Source organism: Cherax quadricarinatus, chromosome 2 (assembly GCF_038502225.1).
Source record: "Cherax quadricarinatus isolate ZL_2023a chromosome 2, ASM3850222v1, whole genome shotgun sequence".
Taxonomy (NCBI): domain Eukaryota; kingdom Metazoa; phylum Arthropoda; class Malacostraca; order Decapoda; family Parastacidae; genus Cherax; species Cherax quadricarinatus.
The window spans coordinates 54,658,178-54,678,847 of NC_091293.1; positions in this window are offsets into that span (position 1 = coordinate 54,658,178).

The window sequence follows — 20,670 nt, forward strand, 5'->3', positions numbered from 1 at the left end:
ACATTCCTAACTTGTAAGTAATGATAAAATTTGAAGCCGATTAGAAAAAACCCGTCTCCAGTTCGTGCATAGAACAAAAAATCAGTTCCGGGCAATATGAAACTGACCAGAGGGGCCGTGTGTATGCCAACTGTTCAATAACCTTTCCCTAGTTATACTTCACCAGCACTGAAAACTTGACTCGGATAAGTTGAGGTGTTTTTAAGTTATATACGAAACCTTATTGTATGAGCCGTGTCTGGAATAAAGCCGCACACAACAAAGTGCATTTCAGTCGCTACACAGTCGAAAGAAAGGCAGCCGGTCCAAGTTTCTGGTGCAGTTAATTATCAGAGGTTAAATATCAGTTAAATATTGTGGTCTAAGCTTCTGGTGCGGTTAAATATCAGCGTTGATGATTTCTTCAATAAAAGCGACAAACTGGCACCTATACCTAAAACAGACTTGACTCTTCCACTAAGATGCCAATGATTTAAAAATTTAAAGCCAACCACAGGAGAATTTCTCTAGTTATCACTCAGAAATTAATTACTTAAAATACTCAAGCATTGTATATATGAAGCTTTTTAGACTCTGTTTTGTACGTACACAATTTTACTGTTTCCATTACGAATCCTTTGTAAGGATACCTCATTATCAGACCAAATTACAGTGTCGCTAATATTTATCTCCTGCAACTTATTTCTTATATAATTAGCTAATTTGACACCTACATAACTGGCTGTTAATTCCAACTGAGGCAAGGTACGTGATTTAATTGGAGACACTTTAGCCTTAGACATAACAAGAGAAGTAACACTATTTACATTAAAGGTAAGCAACTGCTCCATATGCCAATTTTGAAGCATCACAAAAAATGTGGAGTACATTTTTCCCATTTGGATTGGCCACCTGGCATGGGAACTCCAACATTGGAATTTTCTCATAATCACCAATTAATTCATCCCACCTGTTAATGAATTCCTCAGGTAGAATTTCATCCCAAGCACATTTAAGTTTCCATGCTTCCTGTATTAATAATTTCCCTCTTATAGTAAGGGATAACACTAAACCTAGTGGATCAAAACATTTGGAAGCTTCAGCAAGCAAAACTCTCTTAGTTAATTTATTGGGCATACTGTAATTATTAGGTTTTAACATTAACAAATCTCTCTCAGTATCCCAAGTTAAACCCAATACATTACTACATTTTGGCACTTCATCTCCAGGGTAATCTTTACTTATTTTGTCCTTTAATTTGGACGAATTACTATTCCATTCCCTCAGAGGCATATTTGCACTTTGCATTATTTTATTAGCCTCTCCATAAGTCGTTAACGGTTCCTCTTCAGTTGACGTCACACCCAGGAAATTGTCCACATAAAATTGTTTGCTCATTACTTTACTCAATGGACTTTCCATACGTTTAAGGTGTGCATTTATCGTCGCTTGAAGTAGGAACGGACTGGATGTAGCACCAAATAATACGCTCCTAAAGCGAAAGGTTTTCAGAGGGCTAAGTGGGTCACTAGGATTCTCAGGCCATAAGAAGCGGGTACAATCCCGGTCAACCTCTTGTAAACCCACTCTTAGGAAAGCTTTACTTATGTCAGCCATAAAGGCATAATGTTTCACTCTGAAATTTAATAAGATATCTCCTAATTTTTCCGTCAATGACGGACCTGTCATCAAACAGTCATTCAAACTAGGTACATTTTTGTTACTCCTGGCACTACAATTAAACACAATCCTCGAAGGAGTGGTCTTAGAATCCTTCTTCACTCCGTGATGTGGCAAATAGTGACCATAAATTTTTGCTTGCTCAGGAGGTACCTCTTCTATAAATTTATTAATTAACTGCTCAGCAATTATATCATTATAGGCAGTAAACAATTCTGGTGTCTTACTCAGTTCACGGAGCTGAGCCTTTAATTGTCCATATGCCATTCTGTAATTAGTGGGCAATTCTGGATGGTTCAGTCTCTACGGAAGTCGTACCCAGTATTGTCCAGATTCAAATTTTACATCTCTCAGGTATTGCTCCTGAGTAAAAGAATCGTCTTGACTTTCTTCATTTACATTTATTCCAATGCTGTCTAATTCCCACAATTTATGCACTGGCTCAACACCATCTTCTATGGAAGAATTATACTGGGGTACGATTTCATGAGTAAGACACACAGTTATGGTATTTGTAGTTTCTTCTAGTCATGAATTATTATTACGAGGAATCCTACCATACATTACATGTCCTCCTGCAGTCTTCAAAAGGGTGACACCACATTTCTTTACCATACCCTTTACAAAGGAGGCATAATAGTCACTACCTATCAAAATATTTATTGGGCCTACAGAATCATCACTTACACCAGAAGGTGCTAAATTTACATTATGTGAGAGTCTTTATGTAGCTTTACTAAGTCCTATTGTAGATATTTTCTCTGGAAGTCTATCTACAATTACTTCATTAACACGTTTTTTCTCATTGCCCAACCTGACAGTTACATAAACAGTGTCATACAATTGAGCCCTTTTATCCGAGAGAAAACCAGATAATTTTAAAGTTGTGGGATCTCCCATCTGTACTTTCATACCATCAAGACATTTACGTTTTATGAAAGTACGTTGGGATCCCTGGTCCAATAATGCAGTTACATTTTTTGATTTATGCCTTCTATCATCAATTTTTACCTGTAACACAGGTAAGGCTACTTCAGCAAAACCATCATTATTAACATTAGCAGCAATTTTTACATTAGCTACTGTTGTGTCAGGATTGTCAACATTATCATTATTATCAACATTATCATATAGACCTTTACACATGACTATATGGTGTCTTCCTTTGTGACATTGATAACAGAAGTTTAATTTGGCATAACAATCCTTTACATTGTGATTACCTAAACACCTGATACATCTGTCAAGTTCCTCCAATCTTTCAACTTTATCATTCCATGAATTGTATGCATTGCAATTCTTAGAAAAATTAGTATCCTTACAGTAGAGACAATCTCTCCTTTCTTTGACTGGTTTCTTATTAACTGGGCTACTCTTAGGAGTGTACTTATTCTTCTTACCTTGTGGAGAATCATTATTTCTGATTCCTGCTCCTTGATATGCACCTATGCAACTCTTTTTAGGAAATGAATTTTGATTATTAACATTGGGATAATTTCTCCCTTTGTGAAACTTGACAGATGTCTCAGAGTTATTATGTGTTGCATCTTTAAAATGAGTTAGTTGGCTGGTCTGCAACTGAACAATTAATTCTTGTAGACCTAGTCTTATTTCCTCCAGACCAAAATAACCCTTGTGATATTTGTTGGAGAGCCCTTCAAGTGTTTTATTGTTTAATTTATTCTGTACAGTGGCACTCAATAACCAGTCTGATTCCTTCAGATTATATTTATTACTTAATGTTTTGAGAGTGCTCTCCAGTTTAACTCTAAACTGCTGTAAATCTTTGTAAGTGTGATCTGGAGATTTTAAATTAATAATGATATTCACTAGATCCAACCTACTTTGTTCTATATTACCATAAGTGACTTTCAACAAGTCAACTGCTTCCTTGTAAGAGTCATCTACATTGGGAAAGGCTTGTATGAGTATGTGAGCATCTCCTCTTACCTGTCCTTTGAGGTAAAATAATTTAGTTACACAGGCTAGGTCACTCCTGTCATGCACAGCTGCTTTAAAAATTGACCAAAATTCCTCCCAATTTTCTCCAGGATTAAACACAGGTAAACAGTTCTGGGAGTTTTGGCAAAGACATGTTATTTGTTGGAGCAGACTGATTAACTACCTGGTTTACACATTTTAATTTATTCAAGGCCTGACTTTTACAAGAAAGAATCTTTTCTTCTAATTCATAATACTGATTAATCATAAGATCTACTTCAGTCTCATCTACACAGTTTACTAACAAATCTCCTTCATATTTGTTGTAATATAATTTGTATGAATCATATCTATTACCTAAAGCATCTAAATACAATTTTAAATCATCAGTATTCACAGTTTCTTGATTCATTAATTCCAAACATTTATTGTATGCTTTTGTTACATGCCCCTTTCTAGCTTGCAGAGATGCTTTTTTTGCTCTATATTCCATATGTTTGTCTTCTATATTAATTTCCTCATTTTCAGCCATGATGCAATGTATTAAATTCAACTTAATAACACTGATTATGTACTAAATTATGTACTTTATAAAGGTAAATAGTACAACTTACCTTTGAATAAATCCTAGCTACCTGAGCTTAGCAATTACATGTATAATATAAATTTTAAATGTACATTAATACAAACTTGGCTCATCAAAATTAATATTATACAAATTAATAAATCCTTGCCAGAATTTGGCATAGCAAAATTAATATACACATTAATAATTAGCTTCACATGGCTTATCAATTACACATACACTGATATAAATCTTGGCCAAAATTGGCTTATCAAATTAATATTATACAAATATAAATCCTTGCCAGAATTTGGCATAGCAAAATTAATATTATACACAATATAATCTTCATCCACACTTGTCTTATCAGTTACACATACACTGATATAAATCTTGGCCAGAATTGTCTTATCAAATTAGTATTATACAAATTAATATAAACTTAGCCAGACTTGAGCTTAGCTTATCAAAATTAATGTTACATAGACAAGTAGGAATTTGGGACACCTAGGTCGCAAAAAATGTCCCCCTTCGATACCTACCAATGTCATAACCACAAGTTGCTCTGGACCTATTAATTAAATGAAATATACATACATCAGGAATACTGGTAAATATATAAATTTGTGGATTGTATATTAAAAATAATAAATGGTTATATATATATACACAATTACATAACAGAAGGAAAATATATCTTAATATCACTCACCAATTTGACTGGAGATTAATGTGTATCATACTCAGAAAACCTCACTCTAACTAAATCTATGAAAATAATGCTGGCCAGAATTACACACAAATCTAGAGAGCTTATCTGAGGTTCCTGGAGCTGTCTTGTCCAGTCGCCTGATATCTCAAGTTATGCAGGAATGCACATCCACCAATTTCGCCTCCTATTTGAGAGGTGTCAACACAATTTTAACCTCTAGAGCACGAAAAATTCTTCCCACTACACCAACGTTTGTCTAAAATTCAAAACCAAGATGGCGAGTCACCCCCCCCCCCCAGCCGCAGGTTTCCCATTTTCGATAACATACTTCTTTTAAAAATACAATATAGGGCATCTATTTACCTATAAATTACTGAATTTCTGGAAAATAGATACAGTATTTTCCACAAGTGTACTAGTCTTGGAAGAAGACTAGTACAGTGTAGATAGGCCTATGTACTGGCTCTGGAATATAACTACGACACTGTCATACTTGAGGATTCGCATATCTCATGAAACTTGAAAATTTTATAAAAACTCAAGTTGTCAATATTTCTCTTCTTCTTTCTCTTTAATTTATGTTCCAAAAGGCATTCATAAATTATCTCGTGAAAAGGAAAAATATTATTTTCACGATTTCTTTAGATTGGTTCTTTCATAGCCCAAAATCATTTCATTTTTTTTTAATTAAGATTCATCAGCGTTTAGGGTCTGAAACAGATCAGACGAGACATTCTCCAAGTTACATAACACAAAATTAATACTAACCTTCCTGTGACTATGGACCGTCGGTGTTGCAATAATGACAGCGATAAAAAAAAGTAAGGCATTTTCCAGTTATTTCTCGGAGTCCGAGGACTCAAAGTTTTTAAAGCAAGAAATTAGCAACTAAGCATCTCCAAAACCGAAACTTGTTGGGTATCATCATATCTATAAGATGCGCATCTGCGTCAGTGACTGAAACCGTTCAGAATTGTTCTGTAGTTGTTCATGGAAATTTTCTTCATACATCAACTCGTAGAAGAAATCACAACAAAACGCGTGATTGCAAATATGTGAAAATACCACAGTGAAAGTAGGAAATTAAACCTGAACGCTTTCATGTGTTTACACGTATATCTTCAGGTTTAGGTGACCCATAGCTGGGTTGGTAGCGCACTCAGCCGTACCAGTGGAAACATTAGGGTGTTTCCTAAAGACACCTGCTGCCCCTGTTCACCTAGCATAAATATGTACCTTGGTGTTAGCCGACTGGTGTGGGTCGCATCCTGAGGACAAAATTAACTTAATTTGCCCGAAATGCTCTTCCACCCAAAAATGGGCTTTCAATATAGCATGTCAGTGATGTCAGCCAGGTCTGTGTATGTTGTACATGTACTTGTAGAAATAAAGTTTATTATTATTACTGTTATTATTATAGAGGAATAGGAAGAAGCAAGAGAATCCCATTTTAAATGTTAAACACTGAGGTGATTAGCATTTAAAATATGCCTCTCATGCCTCTTCTGTTTCTCTGATCGTCTGTGTGTAAGTGCATGCAAGCGAACAGTTTTTATTTCCTAATTTCACTAAGAAATTTTCACGTATTACCTGGTGCAATAAGATATCACAATATGCAGAACAACTACTGTGAAAAGAACAGTGAACTTTCAAGCGCTTTCGTGATTTCTCACATTATCAGTTCCTTCATAATGTGAGAGATCACGAAAGAGCTTGTAACTTCACTATTCTTTTCACAGCAGTTGTCCTGCATATCATCTCGTGTGGAGTGGAGGGTGGGAAGTGATCCTTTTGTTATGCTGTCTAGACATTATATGTCTAGAGAAGACCTTCAGTAGCACTTGAACAACCATTTAGGTTTCCTTCTGTGAAGTTTACTTTTTATTTGATTTGAACCGTCAAGCAAACTATTGTCATTTTTCCCCATATATTTTCTTCCTGCTTTGCTTACTCCCCTCCCCTCTCTCTCTCTCTCTCTCTCCCTCTCTGTCTGTCTGCCTGTCTCTGTGCCTGTCTGCCTGTCTCTGTGCCTGTCTGCCTGTCTATGTGCCTGTCTGCCTGTCTATGTGCCTGTCTGCCTGTCTCTGTGCCTGTCTGTCTGTCTCTCTCCCTCTCTCCCTCTGCTCTTAACGACTCACATGGGCGGTCATAACACAATATCTTGCGTCTCCTGGGAGCACTTACGTACCACCGAGTTGAGTGCCACCTTTAACCATTCTCTCCCATTCCCATTCCCACCCTACCCATTTCCTACCATTCCCTCCCACCCGTCCCCTCTCTTACTATCCTCTACTAGGGGTCAGTCACAGCTCCTGGCCCTGTACTTGCTGGTCGCTACTAAGTCCTTTCTCTCTCGCGGCTCCCAAAACCTTATGAGAGTATATGTGCATGAGTGAGTTACGTACATTACTGTGTGCGCATGAATGTAAATACGATTGAGTGAAAGTGTGTGCGTGAACTAGCTTATTGTATTAATGTATACGTCTGTGTATGAGTGTGTGAGAGAGCACAAGTGCGTTTGAGTGTGTCTGTGATCGAGCTGAGTGACAATGTGTATGAATTAGAGGAATGTGTGTGTTAATGGAACAAATTTTAAGAGTGTATGAGTGGGCTTAGAGTGTGTATGTGGGGGCTGAGTGTCATGCGTATTAGTGGGCTTACTGCAAGTGAATGGGTGGGCTAGATGTAAGTATATATAAGCTGAGTAGAATATCTGTTACAAACAACGCGATTTCTAATAATGACCAATTACCCATTATAATTTAGTAAGATTCAATAGTGCTTCAGGATTACAACTGGTAGGCTACTAACTAAAGAAATTAAAATTTAATAATTTTATTAATAACAATAAAGTTGTCTAGGTGTATAAATTTAAAGTAATCAATTGAATATAATATAGGATACAAGTTGCTTCACTTCTCGCGTGTACAGTAGTATTGTGCTGAAGGCACATTTAATAACATAATACAAATATATACAAGTAAGTTTGTGTGTATGTGTGTAAGTGCTCTAAGTAGTTCGCTATGTCTCAAGACTCGACTAGACTTAACCAGTGACTGGCTAAAAGTCCTCACATAAACTAACTTCTTGACCAACCTGGCAATCAGAACAGCTTGCTTGAACAATAAAGCGACTGTTAAGCCGAACAGCAATATAACAAGCAACAGCGACACAGAATCAGGAACAAGGAGATAATATAACGACACTAAGTAGGGACCATCAGCAGATCCTCCACAGATACCAGTACAAATTAGGTCAGAAGCTATAGCTCAGGACCTGAGTTTCTCAGAGTGTCTATGCGACACACAACCTCAGTACAACTTCGAAAATCACTAAGTCTAGGCTATGTTCTGTGAACAGCGTTCCACAGAACCAACAACAAGAAAGCAATGGAGACGATCTTCCAACAAGGGCCAGCAAGGGAGCTGGAGAAGGATCTCTTGTTAGAAGCAACGTCCAACAGACAAGAGCTACCGCAGGCCAGCTCGACTCTCACTCCTGGTGAGGTGTGACCACCCCACCCTGATTACATGACTCTCCATGGACTTCTGCTGCCCAGCAACACAGAGAAGCCGGCAGGGAAACAAGTGGAGCGATAGTTAGAAAATGTTGTCAGCTACTTAACACTCGAACTATGAGCACTGAATAATATATAAATGTTACATCCTACCTAATAACATAACTAAGTCAAATAATAATAATATAAAGCAATATATTTACGATTTAGCTAATATCGCAAATATAAGCAATATAAAATTATATGAACAGGTAATATACATTATATACATTGTGACCCATTCAGGGGTAGCAACAATATCAGTAATAAGTTCTTCCTTTAACAGCCTCGCCAGTCTACGCATTTCGAATCTTACCGACAATGTAATCAGAGTGGAAGTTGATGTCCTCTTATTGCGTGTGTGAGTGTGCTTCAATATCTCAAGTTGGAGGATGCCACAGTGCGAAGCTCAGTTCCACAAAATACAGTACTCGCCTCCATTCATTTCCTCCTCCTCATATCTAACGTAGACATAGATGTAAACCATAGCACCATGTCTTTTTTTGCAGATGATTCAAGAACCTGCATGAGACTGTCATCTACTGAGGACACGACAAAACTCCAAGCAAAAAAAAAAAAAAAGTAACCACACAACAGAGCGAAAAAATTATTGTGAAGGACCTGGGAGTGATAATGTCAGAGGATCTCTCCTTCAAAGATCACAAGAGAGTCATTCATTATATATTCACATTCCAGCTTTGGTTTACCAAGTAGCTATTAAAATTTAACCTCACTAAAAGCAAATTTATGAAATTTGGGGATGGGAAAAAATGCGAAGACAAAAACGGAGTACAGGCTCTGTAAACCTCTCTCAAGGAGGACTTCGGGATAAGCAAAGTACCGATCATATCGCCAGAGGTGCACTTCTTCTGAATAACCTCTTGAATGATTCGCCAGTACATGTCCAGGCCCGGGTCTTTTCCAGATGGTGACCTGGCGCATGAATAACCTCAGCAACAAATGTGCGTTTGGCAAACCTGAGATTAGTTTTCAGGGACCTCAACAAGGAGTCATTCATAACACTACTGTATATATGACTTATGTCAGGCCTATTGTGTAGCATGCAATACCAGAATTGAACCCATAGCTAACGAAGCAATGGAAGAAAATGGAACAGTGGACAGATGTGCAACAAAAATTGTCCCAGAGCTACGAGGTATAAGCTATGAGGAGATATTAAAGAAGCTAAAATTAATGACACTGGAGAACAGAAGCAGGGAAGACATGACACCGAAGTACAAAATACTGAGAAAAAATTGATAGGGTGAAAAGGGACAAGGTAATCGAGAAGCCAAAAACAAACCCACGAAGGCACAGCCGGAAGTTAAAAATACGAAAGAATCGTAGTGATGATGGAAAAATGTTTCTTCAGTCTCAGATCGATGAGGAAGTTGAACGACCAAGAGAGCGAATTGGTTGAGGCAGGATCAATACTTCGCAAGACAGCTCAAGCAGCAACGAAGAAATGATCTCACTTCCGGCCAGTTTGAAAGGCGAGGATCAGTAGCTGACATTCGACCCTTACAACCATAAACACATTTGATAGAGTACATGGAAGAGGCAGATATCAAAACATTTTGTGGTATATAGCCCGATTATCTGTGGAGAATGACGAGAGGGAGAGAGAGAACATCACTCCATCTGAGATCATATATACCCAGGATGACTCGAGTATGGAACACATTCGTAAAGCATAATGATGTCAACGAGATAACGTCAGTTGATCAAATGAAAATGCTGGCCCACAGATGGCTCCAACTTCATCCTGTTCCCTACTTGTATGTCTCATAACAATAAAAATGTTTTCAAATGAGCTGATGTAGGTAACAGCTCTTAGCTTGCCAATAAAGTTAGGAATCCTTAACCTGTAAATAGCTTGCCAATAAAGTTAGGAATCCTTAACCTGTAAATAGCTTGCCAATAAAGTTAGGAATCCTTAACCTGTAAATAGCTTCTCAATAAAACTAGGGATCGTTAACCTTGTCAAACCCTGTGTGTGTGAGAGAGAGAGAGAGAGAGAGAGAGAGAGAGAGAGAGAGAGAGAGAGAGAGAGAGAGAGACAGACAGACAGAGAGAGACAGAGACAGAGAGAGAGAGACAGAGAGAGACAGAGAGAGAGAGAGAGACAGAGAGAGAGAGACAGAGAGAGAGAGAGACAGAGAGAGAGAGAGACAGAGAGAGAGACAGAGAGAGAGAGACAGAGAGAGACAGAGAGAGAGAGAGACAGACAGACAGAGAGACAGAGAGAGAGAGACAGAGAGACAGACAGACAGAGAGACAGAGAGAGAGACAGACAGACAGACAGACAGACAGATAGACAGACAGACAGACAGAGATAAATGGGTAACAGTAAAATTAATATTCATAAGACGGATAACAAAGAAAGAACACAAAAATAGTCAGACCGAAAACACAGGTATGACGCAAATCCCGCTGCACCAAATTATCCCAAACAATACAGTATGCAAATTGCTTCTGATAAGCTCTGGGATACCATGGGAATTTAACAAATAAATTATTACGCCAAAGCCATGCCAAGAATTAAGCCAGTCTCTTCCAGAGAGTGCACTAGGCAGCCAGGGCTGGAGAAATAGCTCCGGAGAGAGAGTTCAAAAGTTGTATTCTTCCATTCAACACTAACTACCTTAACACATCGGTTAATCCATTCATTGTTGAAAATATTAAATAACTAATTACTTAAGAAAAAAAAGCATTAAATATGTCCCTTATTATGATTTATCATTCATCCTTGCGTCTATCCATCCAGTCACTAATCTAAATAACCTTCCATCATTCCTTTCAACTGTGCATCAGTCCATTCATCATTCTTATCATCCATTCATCATTCCTCACAATTACAGATCCATCTATCCATCGTCACTAGCATTCATCCTTCAGTTCCAATATCCGCCCGTTCAGTTTTTTAGTTTTTTTAGTTTAATATGTTTATTATGCACCCCATACCCATCCTGTGGGCGGTAGTCAAAAGATTACAGAGGTACATAATTGGTCCAGGGACTGGACTCCAAAGTTTTGATAGCTGAGCAAGTTACAGAGGTAATGAATTCACAATTTACAAAGGTAATGAACTCACAAATTACAAAGGTAATGAACTCCGGGTAGGTCTAGTCACAATCATGACAAGTTACAAAGGTATTTACAGATTACAGAGGTACATAATGGATCCAGGGACTGGGCCCCAAAGTTTGGATGGCCCATTCACCCAACAAATTTTCCACATTTTTATTTATTGACTAGGTAAAATTGGTCAGTTAGCAAGAACTCCTTTAAAATTAAATCCTTTCTAAAATTTTCTTTTATACGTTTAAAGATACATTTTTCATTCATGTTAATGTAAAAATTAATAATTTTATACCAAAAGAACCTTAGAAAACTAACCAAACCTTATTAAAACAAGCGCAATTTCAATTCATTTTAGATAAATTTACAGTAATATAATAATAAACAAACACTTCAAAATAAAAAATTTTCGTTAGGTTCAGAATGATTTTTGCGAAATTACTGCATACACAAATTGTCGCTTGTCTTATTCGGCAAAAAGAGCGTTGCTAGATAAATAACAACGCTATTTACCTAGCGTAAATAACAATGCTATTTACCTAGGTAAATAGGTAAATTCTATTTGACAAATAAATTATTACCTAGGTAAATAGCATTGCTATTTACCTAGGTAAAACTTGCGATTTTGGCTTAAATAGCAACGCTCTTCTTGCCTAATAAGGCAAGCGATAATTCGTGTATGCAATAATTTCGCAAAAATCATTCTGAACCTAACGAAAAAAATATACATTTCAAAGTGTTTGTTTATTATTAAATCGCTGTAAACTTATCTAAAATATATTTAGTTGGGTTAGGCTAAATTAAATTGCACTTGTTATAATAAGGTTAGTTAAATTTTCGAAGGTTCTTCTGGAACAAAATTATTAATTTTTACATTAACATAAATGAAATGAATATATCTTTAAACGTATAAGACAAAATTTTAGAAAGGACTTAATTTTAAATGAGTTCTTGCTAATTAACCAGTTTTACCTATTCGACACGACATACATATATTCTATTGGAAAGAGCTTATGCTGCGACACATAATTTAAAAGAGAAAAATCACATAAGCGAGAACAACATTATAACGAGGAAAATATAACATTGTAAGACAGTAATTTAGAGAAATTAAACGGTATATAATGTTCCAAGAGTCATATATCAATAATTTTACAAATAGCTTTGTAACATATGTGAAAAGTGTAATAAACTTTTTAATTTCTTAAGCCTTAAATAAAATGAAATAAAAAACTGGGCTAACCCAGAAACTTATGAGAGATTCAGCCAGGACCAAAGAGGAGTCTACAAACATTGAGAGAGATTGAAAGAAAGGATCTCTGAGAAGAAAATATGAAAATAACAAGACAAAAAGCAATCTTTTATTCAAAAGATTTGGTTTTGTCTTTTTAAAGACAAAATATAAATATTTAAGGACGACGATAAAAACATTAGTTAACTTAAAAGAGGGAATGGAAAGCTTCAAACTGTTTTATTATTATTATTAAAGATTAGCCGGTATTCTCCCGGCCCGGGCCTTTTCCAAGTGGTGGCCCGGCCTTGGCTCCCTCTTTAAGGAGTGTCTGAGACCTAAGTCTCCCATGGGAGGAGGCACAAGTACCTCCTAATCTTTGGGACCAACTGTCCCCAGGCCTAGCCACAAGCTAGGCCTCTCTGGTCTGCCATCCCCGCCCCAAAGGGGCAAATGGGAATGACAGTCTTATGAGCTAAAGGCTCGGGCTCAAGCACCTACCCTACCCTAGAAGGGTTAGGCATGGTATCGATGATTTGAGAGAGATTGAAAGAAAGGATCTCTGAGAAGAAAATATAAAAATAACAAGACAAAAAGCAATCTTTTATTCAAAACATTTGGTTTTGTCTTTTTAAAGACAAAATATAAATATTTAAGGACGACGATAAAAACATTAGTTAACTTAAAAGAGGGAATGGAAAGCTTCAAACTGTGTCCATAAAAGAAAATATATTAAATTAAATGGGCGATTGTGAAAGAATCAGCAAAAGAAATGCAGTTGCTGGTCACTTTGAAAAAGAAAATAACATTTTATTCGAGACGGAAAATTAGCAAAGAAATGGAAGATGACATTTGCTGTTATGTGTAGTCAAAAATTTTGGTAAAGACAGAGAAAAGTTAACAAAACACTTGAAAAACAAGAATCTACTAACTGTAAGGAATTCGGCTTCCTGTCTGCAAACTTAGACATAATCAATTTATTATGCTATTATGGAAGAATCAGTACAATTTTTTCCATAAAGAAATGATTGAATTCGTTTAGAATTTAAAAGTGCTCTTAATAAACCTTGTGTAATACTAACATGAAAACTAGGAAACGGAGAGACGTCACAAGTGGGAAGCTGCGAGGGTAAACCATTATTACTACAGTAATGGTTTTAAATTATATAAATAGCTTGTCATAAACAACAGAAAACTCTGTGAATATATATTTCCAGGTGATGCAAAAATTTTAGTTAAAATAAATAATAGAAATAATTGTGAATCTCTAAAGGATGACATGGATAAATCAAGGAAATGGAGTGAAGCATGGCTGACCTGGAAAATGTACAGAGAACCTTCACGGCGCGCATAACGGAGATAAAACACCTCAATTACTGGGAGCGCTTGAGGTTCCTGAACCTGTATTCCCTGGAACGCAGGCGGGAGAGATACATGATTATATACACCTGGAAAATCCTAGAGGGACTAGTACCGAGCTTGCACACGAAAATCACTCACTACGAAAGCAAAAGACTTGGCAGACGATGCACCATCCCCCCAATGAAAAGCAGGGGTGTCACTAGCATGTTAAGAGACCATACAATAAGTGTCAGGGGCCCGAGACTGTTCAACTGCCTCCCAGCATACATAAGGGGGATTACCAACAGACCCCTGGCAGTCTTCAAGCTGGCACTGGACAAGCACCTAAAGTCGGTTCCTGATCAGCCGGGCTGTGGCTCGTACGTTGGTTTGCGTGCAGCCAGCAGTAACAGCCTGGTTGATCAGGCTCTGATCCACCAGGACGCCTGGTCACAGACCGGGCCGCGGGGGCGTTGACCCCCGGAACTCTCTCCAGGTAAACTCCATGGATGATGGAATATAATATAGATAAATGCCTTGTAATGGAAAGGGGAAACACGATATGAGGCCGCTTGAACAATATAGACTCTCACAAAGTAATAAATTAACCAGAGATAGGCATCTACGAGTTACTATTAACAAACAATTATCACCGAAAGCTCAACAAGCGAAATGGTGCAAAACTTATATGTTACCCCTGTAAACTGTAAAATAGCTTTCAGATACTGTATATGGATTTAGAAATGCCCCCATAATTATTTATATATATTTGCCAGAAGATAAACGTGCATGGACTGTGTGATGCCCACACCTTTAACACACATGTGCTAAAATATATCCAAGAGTTCCAGAACGGATAACTGAGACAAAACAAAGTGACCTAAATAAAAATCAGAAAATAAACACAGTCACACTGCACTAAACACAGTCACACTACACTAAACACAGTCACACTGCACTAAACACAGTCACACTGCACTAAACACAGTCACACTGCACTAAACATAGTCACACTGCACTAAACACAGTCACACTGCATTATACAGACACACTGCACTAAACACAGTCACACTGCACTAAACACAGTCACACTGCACTAAACACAGTTACACTGCACTAAACACAGTCACCCTGCACTAAATACAGTCACACTGCATTAAACAGACACACTGCACTAAACAGTCACACTGCACTAAACACAGTCACACTGCATTAAATTGTCACACTGCACTAAACAGCCACATTGCACTAAACACAGTCATACTGCATTAAACAGACACACTACACTAAACACAGTCACACTGCACCAAACACAATCACACTGCACTAAATGCAGTCATACTGCACTAAACACAGTCATACTGCACCAAACACAATCACACTGCACTAAATGCAGTCATGCTGCACTAAACACAGTCATACTACACTAAACACAGTCATACTACACTAAACACAGTCACACTGCACCAAACACAATCACACTGCACTAAATGCAGTCATGCTGCACTAAACACAGTCATACTGCACTAAACACAGTCACACTGCACTAAATGCAGTCATGCTGCACTAAACACAGTCATACTACACTAAACACAGTCATACTACACTAAACACAGTCATACTGCACCAAACACAATCACACTGCACTAAATGCAGTCATGCTGCACTAAACACAGTCATACTGCACTAAACACAGTCACACTGCACTAAATGCAGTCATGCTGCACTAAACACAGTCATACTGCACTAAACACAGTCATACTGCACCAAACACAATCACACTGCACTAAATGCAGTCATACTGCACTAAACACAGTCATACTGCACTAAACACAGTCATACTGCACTAAATGCAGTCACACTGACTGATAAGAAGAAAACCGCTTATAAGAACATAAACTGACATAAGAGAATAAATAAAAAAGAATTCTAACGACCTGCAAAATATATCAAGGATCCATATTTGTAAATTATAAAAAACTGAATGAAGTCAAAATTACATTAGATTCTTTATCATGAACAAAACAGTGAAAACAAGATCACACAAGCAAAGCTCAGTTTCTGAAGTTACGTATAAGTAATCACAAGTGGGTAGTTACATACGAGTAACCACAAGTGGGTAGTCATATACAAGTAATCACAAGTGGGTAGTTACATAAGTAATCACAAGTGGGCAGTTACAAGTAATCACAAGAGGGTAGTTACATAAGAGTAATCACAAGTGGGTAGTTCCGCTCCACATAAAAACGCCAGACAAACAAGCACACACATAAAATATAAACATACTGACTGTAATGGGGCTTAAAATCTCAGAGGTAAGAATTAATAAAAAATGTGTATAAATAAAACACACGAAGTATTATCACATTCATCCTCACTCCGATGGTCGTCATTTCAGCGAGAAAAATCGTGCAACATTACCGACTTTGCAAAATGCCGCCGTAAATCAGGTTTGCATTCAATAAACCCGGCTCACGACAGGGGATGTGAGGACCTGGTTACCTGCGAGAGAGAGAGACGGAGAGAGAGACGGAGAGAGAGACAGAGACAGAGAGATGTGTGTCTGTGCGCGTTGTTGCAGGGGTCGAGTCATAGCTCCTGGCCCCGCCTCTTCACTGGCCGCTACTGGGTCCTCTCCCTGCACTATGAGCTTTATTATACCTCTGCTTAAAGCTATGAATGGATCCTGCCTCCACTACATCGTGTGTGTACTCACCTAGTTGTGGTTGCGGGGGTCGATTCATAGCACCTGGCCCCGCCTCTTTACCTGGCCGCGACTCGGTCACTCTTCTTGCTCCTTGAGATTTATCATACCTTTTCTTAAAGCTATGTATGGATCCTGCGTCCATTACATCACTACCCAGGCTGTTCCACTTCCTGACAACTCTGTGACTGAAGAAATTCTTCCTAACATCCCTGTGGTTCATCTGAGTCTTCAACTTCCAACTGTGACCCCTTGCTGCTGTGCCCCATCTCTGGAACATCCTGTCGCTGTCCACCTTGTCTATACCTCTCAGTATTTTATATGTCGTTATCAAATACCCCCTAACTCTCCTGTCTTCCAGTGTCGTCAGGTCTATTTCCCTTAACCTCTCCTAATAGGACATACCCCTTAGCTCCGGGACCAGTCTTGTTGCAAACCTTTGCACTTTCTCTAGTTTCCTTACATGCTTGGCTAGGTGAGGGTTCCAAACTGGCACTGCATATTCCAAAAGGGGCCTAACGACATAAGCAAATTTGCTGATGACACCAAAATAGGCCGTCCAATTCATTCTAATGAGGACACTAGAGCACTCCAGGATGATTTGAATAGACTGATGCAATGGTCGGAGAAGTGGCAGATGCAGTTTAATATTGACAAATGCAAAGTTCTAAATGTTGGACAGTTAAATAACCATGCCACATATAAACTAAATAATGCAGATCTTAATACTACTGATTGCAAAAAGAATTTAGGAGTTCTGGTTAGCAGTAATCTAAAACCAAGACAACAGTGCATTAGTGTTCGCAATAACGCTAACAGAATTCTTGGTTTCATATCTAGAAGTATAAATAATAGAAGTCCTCAGGTTGTTCTTCAACTCTATATATCCTTGGTTAGGCCTCATTTCGACTATGCTTCTCAGTTCTGGTCACCGTATTACAAAATGGATATAAATGCTCTGGAAAACGTACAGAGGAGGATGACAAAGATGATCCCATGTATCAGAAATCTTCCCTATGAGGATAGACTGAAGGCCCTGAATCGGTACTCTCTCGAAAGGCGTAGAATTAGGGGGGATATGATCGAGGTGTATAAATGGAAAACAGGAATAAATAAAGGGGATGTAAATAGCGTGCTGAAAATTTCCAGCCAAGACAGGACTCGCAGCAATGGTTTCAAGTTGGAAAAATTCAGATTCAGGAAGGATATAGGAAAGCACTGGTTTGGTAATAGAGTTGTGGATGAGTGGAACAAACTCCCGAATGCAGTTATTCAGGCTAAAACGTTGTGTAGTTTTAAAAATAGGTTAGATAAATACATGAGTGGGTGTGGATGGGTGTGAGTTGGACCTGACTAGCTTGTGCTGCTGGGTCTGGTGCAGTGCTCCATCCTTGAGTGGAGATGACCAGACTGGGTGGGTCATTGGGCTAATCCAGGAGGGGTCATTGGTCTAATCTGGGGGGGGCACATGGACCTGCTCCTCATGGGTCAGTAGGCCTATTGCAGTGTTCCTTCTTTCTTATGTTCTTAGATGTCGGAATGCTGTTCTTAGGCTTGCCAGGCGCCCGTATGCTGCAGCAGTTATTTGGTTGATGTGCGCCTCAGGAGATGTTCCCGGCGTTATACTCACACCAAGATCCTTTTCCTTGAGTGAGGTTTGTAGGCTCTGGCCCCCCTTGACTGTGTTCCGTCTGGGGTCTTCTTTGCCCTTCTCCAGTCTTCACGACTTTGCACTTGTGGGGTTGAACTCCAGGAGCCAGTTTCTGGATCAGGCCTGCAGTCTGTCCAGATCCCTCTATAGTTCTGCCTGGTTTTCGTCCGATCGAATTCTCATCAACTTCACATCATCTGTAAACAGGGACACTTCGGAATCTATTCCTTCCGTCATGTCATTCACAAATACCAGAAACAGCACCGGTCCTAGGACTGATCCCTGTGGCACACCTCTCATTACCGGCGCCCACTCTGACACCTCGCCACGTACCATGACTCGCTGTTGTCTTCCTGACTGGCATTCTCTGATCCACTGTAGTGCCTTCCCTGTTATCCCTGCTTGGTCCTCCAGCTTCTGCAATAGTCTCTAGTGTGAAACTGTGTCAAACGCCTTCTTACAGTCCAAGAAAATGCAATCAACTCACCCCTCTCTCTCTCTCTCTCTTATCTTACTGCTGTCACCCTGTCATAGAACTCCAGTAGGTTTGTGACACAGGATTTCCCGTCCCTGAAACCGTGCTGGCTGTTGTTGATAAGCTCATTCCTTTCTATGTGCTCAACCACTCTTCTCCTGATAATTTTCTCCATGACCTTGCATACTATACACGTCAGTGACACTGGTCTGTAGTTTAGTGCTTCGTCTCTGTCTCCTTTTTTAAAAATTGGGACTACATTTGCTCTCTTCCATACTTCCGGTAGTCTTCCTGTTTCGATAGATGTGTTGAAGACAGTTGTTAGTGGTACACAAAGCGCCTCTGCTCCCTCTGTCAGGACCCATGGAGACATGCTATCCGGCCCCATCGCCTTTGAGGTGTCTGGCTTGCTTAACAGCCTCTTCACTTCTTCCTCGGTTGTATGTTTTGTGTCCAGCACTTGATGGTATATCCCGACTCTCTGCCTTTCTGGAGGCCCTTCTGTCTCCTCTGTGAACACTTCTTTAAATCTCCTGTTGAGCTCCCCACATACTTTGCGGTCGTTTTTTGTGACCTCCCTCCTTCCTTTCTCAGCTTGATTACCTGGTTCTTGACTGTTGTATTCCTCCTGATGTGGCTGTACAACAGTTTTAGTTCAGATTTGACTTTCGCTGCTATGTCATTCTCATATTGCCTTTGGGCCTCCCGTCTTACCTGCGCATATTCATTTCTGACTCTACGACTGCTCTCCTTATTCTCCTGGGTCCTTTGCCTTCTATACTTCTTCCATTCCCTAGCACACTTGGTTTTGGCCTCCCTGCACCTTTGGGTGAACCATGGGCTCCTCCTGGCTTTTTCGTTATTTCTGTTACTCTTGGGTACAAACCTCTCCTCAGATTCCTTGCATATTTTTGTCACATATTCCATCATCTCGTCTACTGACTTCCCTGCCAGTTCTCTGTCCCACTGAACCCCGTTGAGGAAGTTCTTCATTCCTGCGTAGTCCCCTTTCTTGTAGTTTGGCTTCATTCGTCCAGCCCTTCCTGCTTCCCCCTCCCCCTCCACTTGTATTTCTACTATGTATTCGAAGCTTAAAACTACATGATCACTGGCCCCCAGGGGTCTTTCATATGTGATGTTCACAATATCTGCACTATTCAAGGTAAATACAAGGTACAGTCTCGCTGGTTTATCCTCTCCTCTCTTTCTGGTAGTGTCCCTGACATGTTGGTACATGAGGTTTTCCAGTACCACCTCCATTATCTTAGCCCTCCACGTTTCTTGGCCCCAATGTGGATCCAAGTTCTCCCAATCGATTTACTTGTGATTGAAGTCACCCATGATCAGTAGCTTTGCCCTCCTCGTATGAGCCCTTCTGGCCACTTCAGCTACTGTGTCAATCATTGCTCTATTACTCTCATCATACTCTTGCCTTGGCCTCCTGCTGTTCTGTGGTGGGTTATACATCACAGCAATTACCACCCTGGGACCTCTAGACTGAAGCATTAGTACTATGTAATCTCTTGCTTCTCCTCTGTCTCCTCTCTCCAGCTCATCAAAATCCCATCGGTTTTTGATCAGCAGTGCCACTCCTCCACCCCCTCTGTTCCCTCTGTCTTTCCTCAGGATCTGATATCCCGTTGTAAAAATGGCATCTGTTATCATTCCTGTGAGCTTGGTTTCTGTGAGGGCTATGATGTCCGGTGATGCCTCTTTGACTCTTTCCTGCCACTCCTCCCACCCACTTGTTATTC